This window comes from Asparagus officinalis, chromosome 3 (assembly GCF_001876935.1).
Source record: "Asparagus officinalis chromosome 3, Aspof.V1, whole genome shotgun sequence".
Taxonomy (NCBI): Eukaryota; Viridiplantae; Streptophyta; class Magnoliopsida; order Asparagales; family Asparagaceae; genus Asparagus; species Asparagus officinalis.
In genome coordinates this window covers 4,152,989-4,162,708 of record NC_033796.1, presented here as the reverse complement: position 1 = coordinate 4,162,708, position 9,720 = coordinate 4,152,989, and the positions used below count along the sequence as shown (strand labels likewise).

Here is a 9,720-nt window from a genome sequence, read left to right as displayed (position 1 = left end):
CTCAACAAACATCCTGTCATCCTTTAGTATGTTACGTACTGCAGAATCTGGTAAAAGCAATTGGAAAGAAGATACAATCGCGCTCAGCATTGCAATTAAGATAAAGATAATAACTAAACAAGATTTCGCAGAGAACTTAATGCAGAATAAATAAAGCAGTGAAAATGATGCTCCACCGGTAAGTTGGGGCTAAAATAAAAGCGAAAGGGACGTTCATTCACAAGCAGGGAACTAAAATGAAGGAATTTAAAAACAAAATGAGACTTGCACCAGCCGGGAATCGAACCCGGGTCTGTACCGTGGCAGGGTACTATTCTACCACTAGACCACTGGTGCTATAACGACAGCAAGCTTCAATAGTTCAATATAATAGTGTTGCAGTTGCCAATGAGCTTGGCTTAAGCTCATGTAGAAGAAATATTATAATATTGGCATCTTCAACGTTGTTTAACATTTTTTCAACACTGCATCATATTATGTCATGACATCATTGACACCATGCTAGCGTCTGACCAACACCAACTATGCTGTTAGATCATCCAAAAACCATTCATCCACTGCATCTTATCAACTAGTTACTAATGACATTCCCATACTTGATCTTTGATTTGAACATAAATCATGCTAGACTATGCCAAACCTGTATAGAAGATGGATGCAGAAATACCATGGATTGTCTATTTCTCTACCAAAGTTAGTATTAACTAACCTTAACAATTCAATTTTGGGTGCTGCAGATTGATTGGAGACATGGATCTGTAACAGAGGATATATTGGTTGGCTTCAAGATGCATTGCAGAGGATGAAACACTGTCTACTGTGATCCCGAGAGAGCAGCATTCAAGGGATCGGCTCCGATTAATCTTTCTGATCGGTTGCATGAAATACTTCAGCAGTGGCCACTCAGATCTGTGGAGATCTCTCCTCCGCGGTATGGGTCTGGTGAGAACTTGAAATGGCTAGAGACGTTCGCATACACAAACACCTTCGTCTAACCCTTCACGTCCATCCCTCTTCTCGCACGCTGCATTACCCAACTGTCTGCCTTCTTACTGTAAAGTTCATCATTCCTACAGTCGGTTCTAGAAAGTCATTTAGCTTACATAACATGAAATAGTCCATAACTATCTGTTATAAAAACAAGGCTCAAACTGGACCACCATGGTCAACAATAATTGTCAGTTTACTTTGTTCGAGTTTTAAGTAGGCAAAGTATAAACACAGACATAGTTTGGTCGAACCCAAACAGTGGCTGGCCAATATCTATGGTCGATATAGATTCGGAACCAAGAGCTAAACTTCAAATCCTGCATTGATCTCATAGAAATAGACTGGCCTCAATATAATTCGAAAATAACCAAAATAACCATGACAGAATAATCTTAATGACACTCATATCTTAACACGCTAGCTTGATCAGGTACTTAAAAAAAATGTAGATAAACAAGAAACAACTGGCTGTGTTGCTATATAGATATTACTTACAATCCCCAAAAGTATTTGGATACTTGATAAAACAAAAAATTTCTATTTGTAATCAGGAATGTGTTACACAATTGAACCTTCCCCTAAAGGTTTACACAAGACGCAACAAAGATGCAATTACATTCAATCGTTAACTGATGATGCTAAATTGGAAAATTACAATTAAGGCTTTATTTGAAATCATCAATTAAGAGGACAGCTGAACAGCAAGGCCTTAGGCAGGATTCAGGGAGGGATTTAAGGAGATTTGATTTATATTTTAATTAGTACTTTTGTTAGGCAATAATCAAGGGCTAATAGCCTATAAGTGTATCAGTCGACAGAGGAAATAAACAAGCAATATTCAACAATTTTCTCTCTCTCTCTCCCCCTCTTTCTCCCTCTTATCCTAGATCTCTTCTGTCTTCTACCCTCTATTTTGCTAACTCCAGCTCCTACATAGAAATTCTCCTAACAATTTGGTGCTTTCGTTGCTTGATGAACCTCACCATGGCACCACAGACTTGCTCACAAAACACTGAGGATGATATTTTTGAGAGATTACTAGTACAACTTAACATGGCCATGGAAAACCGTGACTAGCTATCCCAGCAGCGCGAGCAAGAAAGGGAACAACGCTTCTTGGCTACAATGATTGAGCAAATACGAGCTAATTCCTCCATTCCACCACATCAACCTTCATCGAGTGTTCTTGGCCCTGGGCCACAACAACCACTGCGCACAACAGAAGCTCAACCGGAGACACATGCGAATCGCAACCTTCGTTTGACATTCCCTCTGTTTTCATCTGGTGACCCTACTGATTGGCTTTTTAGCATTCAACAGTACTTCATGTACTACTCAACTCCCTTGGAAGACAGGTTACTCCTGGCCTCCATGCACCTAGATACACCGGCGTCTTGTTGGTTCCAAAGCATGGCTCAAGTGGGCCGTCTTACAGATTGGAACACTTTTGTTTCAGGTCTGCATAAGCGATTTGGTCCATCAGAATACACCGACCCAGCTGGCCAACTAATGAAGCTTTCACAATCGGCTTCAGTGGCAGAATACCAAAACAAGTTCGAGGCGTTGGCTAGTAAAGTGACTGGCCTTACACCTGATCTCTTAAAAAGTTCATTCATTTCAGGACTCCAGCCGAGAATTCAACGCGCAGTATCAGCACAGCGACCTCGTGACCTTGATGATGCATTTGCTTTAGCTCGGGTTTTCGAAGATCAGTTCGCTGATACCAGATCAGCACCAAGACCTTGGGTTACTCGACCAACCCCACAACCACAGCCTATAGCTCCGACCAGTCCTAACCTAGCAACTAAACTCCCCGTCCGTAGATTAACAGCGGCAGAGCAGCAAGATCGAAGAGCAAAAGGGTTATGTTTTAACTGTGACGATCGTTTCACCTCAGGCCACCGTTGCAAAGGACGTGCTTCGCTCCTTTACTTAGAAGGAATGGAAGACAATTCCATAGACAACTTGGAGACACCAACGGTCGATACGACACCGCAATCAGAGTAAGAGCCCACTCCAGAACTTAGCCTTAATGCCTTTTTGGGCCAACGCTCGGCCAAATCAATGAGTATGCAAGGAAGCATAAATGGCCATAAGATTCAGGTGCTTATCGACAGTGGTAGTACAAACAATTTCATTTCTAACCACATGTCATCTTTTTTGGAATTACCCATAGCACCCACCCAACCATTCAAGGTACGTATCGGCAGCGGTGCTTACCTCTACTGTCATCAAATCTGCAATGAGGTGTCGTTGTTTCTGCAATCTCACACCTTCCACCTGGACTTATTCGTACTCGACATTGAAGGCACAGATGTTGTTTTAGGCATTCAATGGTTGGCTACATTGGGTCCGATCTTGACAAACTATGCAACCCTGACAATGGAATTCAGCCTACAAGGACAGCATATCCAACTACATGGCGACGACTCTACCTCAGTTCGTTCACTCTCTCCAGCAAGATTTAACAAAATGATCACATTAGAGGGTGTAAGCTCATGTTTCATGTGCCTGCAGACCCACACCGACCAGTGAGGACACAGTGTCCTTAGCCAAGAGCGATGAGCAACCACCACCATTTCTGGCAACACTTATGGATGAATTTCAAGACGTATTTGCTGAACCAACCGAGCTACCTCCAGCCCGCTCTATAGACCACTGCATTCCCTTACATCCAGGCACCGAAGCGGTGAATGTTCGACCATACCGTTATCCTCATTTTTAGAAAAATGAAATAGAAAGGCAGGTAAGTGAGCTGCTCCAAACAGGTGTCATTCGTCCAAGTCGCTCAGCTTTTAGTTCACCGGTGCTATTGGTGAAAAAGAAGGATGACACATGGCGTTTTTGCGTAGACTATCGTGCCTTGAATGCAGCCACCATTAAAGACAGATTTCTCATTCCTACGGTGGATGAACTAATTGACGAGCTCTATGGTGCAACAATTTTCTCCAAGCTTGACCTTCGTTCGGGCTACCATCAAGTGCGAATGTTCGAAAAAGATGTGCACAAGACAACCTTTCGCACACATCACGGCCACTTTGAATTTTTAGTCATGCCATTCGGACTTACAAGCACCATCGACCTTCCAAGCCCTAATGAATGAGGTATTCCAACCATACCAACGAAAATTTGTGGTCATATTTTTTATGACATCTTGGTTTATAGCAGCAGCCATGAGGAACACGTTGGCCACCTTCGACAAATATTTTCAACACCGATAGATCACAACTTGGCGGTGAAAAGATCCAAATGCACATTTGGAAGCCCCTCCATTGAATTTCTGGGCCATATCGTCTCCACACAAGGGGTGGCAGCCTCCATAGCAGCACCCTTCACAGATCTCCTCACAAAAGATGGTTTCAATTGGTCAAACCGGGCACACCAAGCTTTTACAGCACTTAAGTCAGCCATGACATCAGTTCATCCGCCATTATGCATCCATAGCAGCACCCTTCACAGATCTCCTCACAAAAGATGGTTTCAATTGGTCAAACCGGGCACACCAAGCTTTTACAGCACTTAAGTCAGCCATGACATCAGCACCAATGCTTGCATTACCAGATTTTTCCTTACAGTTTGTATTGGAGACAGATGCTTCTGGTATAGGCATAGGTGCGGTCCTCATGCAGCAATCACACCCGATCGCATTTTATAGTCGAAAACTCTCCAAAACAATGCAAGGCAAGTCCACATATGTTAGAGAGCTATTTGCGGTTCAATCGGCAGTGGCGAAGTGGCGTCAATATTTACTGGGAAATCACTTTATTATTAGAACAGACCACCGTAGTTTGCAAAATATGCTAAAACAGCTTATTCAAACTCCAGAGCAACAACAATTCCTATCCAAACTAGTGGGCTATATAGCTACTCCATCGAGTACAAGTCGGGATCTTCGAATGCAGCAACAAATGCTCTCTCGTGTGCCTGAGTTCACTGACAATACAACTTCCACCATCGCTGCTCACAAAACAGACGACACACCATCTATTTCTAAACCTGGCAACATAAGCACCACATCTGACCAAGTCCTCCTAGCCATTTCCAGACCTATTAGCCACTGTTTTAAAAAACCTTCGTCTAGTCCGCTTAGGCGTACGCCTAGGCCTAGGCGGTATCTAAGCCATCTAACTAGCGCCTAGCGCCTAGGCGATATTTAGGCTGTCCATCTAGATTTTACGAGCTTTTAGGAGAGCATTATCTGCTTACGTGGATTACACTCTGTAGGCATTGATTATGATTTTATGTGTCGTAGCCTACATGTCCTCCAAACTCCATTAACCTCCAAATATGAACACCTCCACTACCTCCTCCGACCTTCAGCAAAACCTCATCGATCACCACTTAAATGAAGAAAAAAAACGTCCAAAAACCGCTTAGACGCTCGCCTAGGCGACTAACCGCTGGGCGTCAAGTCCGACGTCTAGAAGCGCCCAACGTTTAATGTAACATTGCTATTAGCTCTGACTTAACAATCTTGATGCAAGAAGTGGCTAATGATTCATTTTGTCAGCAAGTTATAGAAGAATTATCAGCCAACAAATCTAAAACAGCAGGTTGGTCCTTCTCACATGGGTTACTACGCTACAAAGGTCGCTTGTACTTACCAGAAAACTCAACCTTGATTCTCCTCCTTTTGGCCGAGTATCATGCATCTCTTCTTGGGGGTCACTCTAGTGTGCAACGCACTCTCCAACGACTAGCACCACATTTTTATTGGAAGATAATGCGACAACAGGTTAAAGAATATGTGCGCTCTTGTGACGTATGTCAAAAGTGCAAACCCACAAATCAACACCATTATGGATTGCTGCAACCAATTGTTCCTCCAACTTCCCTGTGGGCTGACCTATCGATGGACTTTATCACTCATTTACCCCCATCTGGAGGCCATAACGCTATCCTGGTAGTGGTTGATAACGCTATCCTGGTAGTGGTTGATCGCTTCTCTAAAGGAGTGCATCTAGCCGTCTTACCACGATGCATCCATTTTTTGGGAGTCGGTGGGCAAGATCCACGACATGCCTAAATCCATTATTTCTGATCGTGACCCAATTTTCCAAGGCAATTTTTGGCGAGAACTTTTCAAGCTCCAAGGAACAAAGCTCAACTTCTCATCTGCATATCACCCGAAATCCGACGGACAAACCGAGCGTGTCAATCGGTGCATCGAGCAATACTTGCGAGCATTTGTTCACGACCAACCGAATAAATGGTCCAATTTACTAAGTTGGGCAGAGTACCACCACAATACGGCCTTTCAAGCTTGGGCAGGAATGACTCCATTTGAAGTTACATTTGGCCATAAACCTCCATCAATGCTCAATTATTGCAGTGGCACCTCTACCTTCGAAGCAGTTGACACAGATCTCCGCTCCTGTGACGTGATATTATCCCAACTAAGAGACAACTTGCTCAAGTCACAAACAGCCATGAAATTCTACACCGACAAGAACCGCACTGTAATATCTTTCGAACCAGACCAATTAGTGTTGTTAAAGCTTCAGCCCTATCGCCAATTAACGACACACAAACAATCAGTTCACAAGCTTGGATTGCGCTATTACGGGCCATTCAAAGTAGAGAAACGCATTGGATCAGTTGCATATCACCTGACATTACCACCAACTACTCGCATTCATCCAGTGTTTCATTGTTCTCTCTTAAAGCCATACCATGGCCAATCAACACCGCTTGTTCATGATCTGCCTGCTCTAACTGAAGATCATCATCCAGTCCACCAACCGATTACCATCCTAGCTAGGCGTACCATACTTCGAAATGGGGAAACCGTTCCTCAAGCTCTTGTCCAATGGTCAGGCCTACTGCTAGAAGATTCAAGTTGGGAGGACCTTGTCAATTTGGATGAGCTCCGACTTGAGGACAAGTCGTCTTCCCATGGGGGTGGGAATGTTACACAATTGAACCTTCCCCTAAAGGTTTAAACAAGACGCAACAAAGATGCAATTGCATTCAATCGTTAACGGATGATGCTAAATTGGAAAATTACAATTAAGGCTTGATTTGAAATCATCCATTAAGAGGACAATTGAACAGCAAGGCCTTAGGCAGGATTCAGGGAGGGATTTAAGGAGATTTGATTTATATTTTAATTAGTACTTTTGTTAGGCAATAATCAAGGGCTAATAGCCTATAAGTGTACCAGTTGATAGAGGAAATAAACAAGCAATATTCAACTTTCTCTCTCTCTCTCTCTCTCTCTCTCTCTCTCTCCCCCTCTCCCCCTCTTTCTCCCTCTTATCCTAGATCTCTTCTATCTTCTACCCTCTATTTTGCTAACTCCAGCTCCTACACAGAAATTCTCCTAACAGAATGCAAACAACCTAAATCTTTACCTCTAGTATAATCCACTTGGATAACCTAATGAAGCAACTTTTACTACTAGTTACATTGTCTTTCAGCACCGTCACATGCAGCTGACAAATCTAGCCAGCATTTGGTTTATGCGCTCTTCATCTCCATCATTGCTGCTGGCATTCTTGAGCTTAGATGGAGTGGTGTGAGTATCCAGGATTGGTGGCTCAATGAACAGTTCTGGGTAAGTGGTGGCATTTCTGCTTATCTATTCACTGTTTTAAGGGCCCTCCTCAAGGTCCTATCCGGTGTTGACACCAACTTCTCTGTTACCTCAAAATCGGCTAATGATGAATCAGATGAGTTCGGTGATCTGCACCTCTTCAAATGGACCACACTCCTCATCCCACCCACCACTCTCCTCACCAACATCATGGTCGGTGTTGTAGCCGGCATTACTGACGCCATCAACAACAATGGATATGGACCATGGGGCCCACTGTTTAGGAAGCTTTACCTTTGCATTCTGGGCAATACTCCATTTGTATCCTTTCCTGAAAGGCTAATGGGGTGGCAAAATAGAACTGGAACACCTACCATGGTGGTATACTATTCTACTTGCATCTAATTTCTCTCTAATCTGGGATCCCTCTCAGCCCAAACAAGAGAGACCCATCCTTAAGCAGTGTCGAGTGGGGTGACATTGTTTGGGTTCTTCCTGTTTTTGCTTTGAACAGTTTGGATGTATGCTACGTGAGGATGTCTGTTTTGTGCAAGAATTCGTCATTGGAACAAATTTTGGAGTTTCTTTCTGTGGAACCTTTGCTTTAAATTTATTAAAGATGCAAATTATGAATATGTTTTTATGGAGTATTTGTCAATGTGGCAGCTCAGATCACCAAGTAATAAACCCAACTATCGGTAAAAAGTGCTAACTCTGTGGTTAAAATCCCTCCTAAAAATGGCAACATCTCTCTTAGTTTATGACTGGTGCAAAATTTAACTGCTAAGCTATGTTTTTCCACGAGCTATTTTGTCTTCTTGCTCCAATTTCAAAGTCTTGCTCATCCTAAGGTCCACTCCTGCAATTACCACCAATCATCTGCACGATCCATGAACATGTAAGCTACACATTCCAATTTCTATTCCTTCACACATTTCATGTAAGCAAAAGCTTCTCCCTCTTAGTAATCCAAATGCTCGAGCTGGATTATACTTCATTAGCGGTCGGAAGATATCAGCCTTTTAAATCATGGTATTTAGCACTGAAACAATGTCCTGAGGCACTTCTTAACTTTGGTTGATAAATATTCTGGAAAAATGGTATTCAGCCACTTCTTAACTCTGGTTGATCAATGTCCTGTGGTACGGGCTAGATTCAGTTAATTTGGTTGTGTTACACTGAAGTAATGGTATTTAGCACCTCTTAACTTTGGTTGATCAATGTCCTGAAAAAAATGGTATTCAGCCACTTCTAAAATTCGGTTGATCAATGTCTTGAGGTACAGACTAGATTCAGTTAACTTGGTTGTGTATCACTGAAGTAATGGTATTTAGCACATGCCATTGTTATCAACGTGTGAGGCACAAGGCGGGGCGCAAAGCCCCTTTCCGCGCGCACATGTGGAAGGCGCAATGCGGTACATGTGCCCGAGTGAAGTGATGCACACACCACACATAACTTTTCAAGATAGACAATCAAGAACAAAAAAGCATGTTTATGAATTTTCACATAAAAATGTCAAGATAAATAATATCTACTACCAAATAACAAAATAAGGTCTTAATTCCTGATGCTAAAACATCCAACATAGTAGCAAAGTTCATAGTTTTCCAAATCAAAAGTCAAATCAAGACTAACATCGAAGCAGAATCAAATAGTAAAAGAAGATTAGTTAGGGTCCTCAACCAGGCTACTAAAAAGGCCTAGTTGTTTTATTTTGATCTGTAGGATATGGGTTATCGAGTATAAGACATGAATGAATGTTAAAGTCTAAAAATATATGAGTCTATGTCTTGCATGCAACCTATCTGCAAAGCACAGGGTACTTGCAAGGCACAAAAGGTGCCACATTGGATGTGGGGCGCTTTGCCACCGCCCCGCACCATAGGGCACCTTTGATCACAGGCACATACACACTATTCTCAGCTAATTTTGTCCAATATTTAGCCAAAGCAGATCGAGACCTCATCTTGACTGGTTGTCTGCTTAATATTTGACTTGATGGGTTCACATTGTTATCAAGTTATTACTCATCATTATTTCCTATAGTATACAAGTTGATCATAAGTACTATTCTAAAATCTAAATCTGAGACCCATAGTTTTATCTAAACACCTAATACTATGGCGCGAACTCTGCAACTGAGACCTAGGTTTCTTTACGGTCACCCAAGATCCGAAGCGGAATAAATTAGA

General features: G+C 42.5%; 1 non-coding gene and 1 pseudogene across 1 annotated transcript; one reads left to right on the top strand and one right to left on the bottom strand.

The window, feature by feature from the left end:
• On the bottom strand, positions 266-336 carry TRNAG-GCC. Its single transcript has one exon. It is a non-coding gene; the product is annotated as a tRNA-Gly (tRNA).
• LOC109832708 lies at positions 558-8,138 on the top strand (annotated as a pseudogene).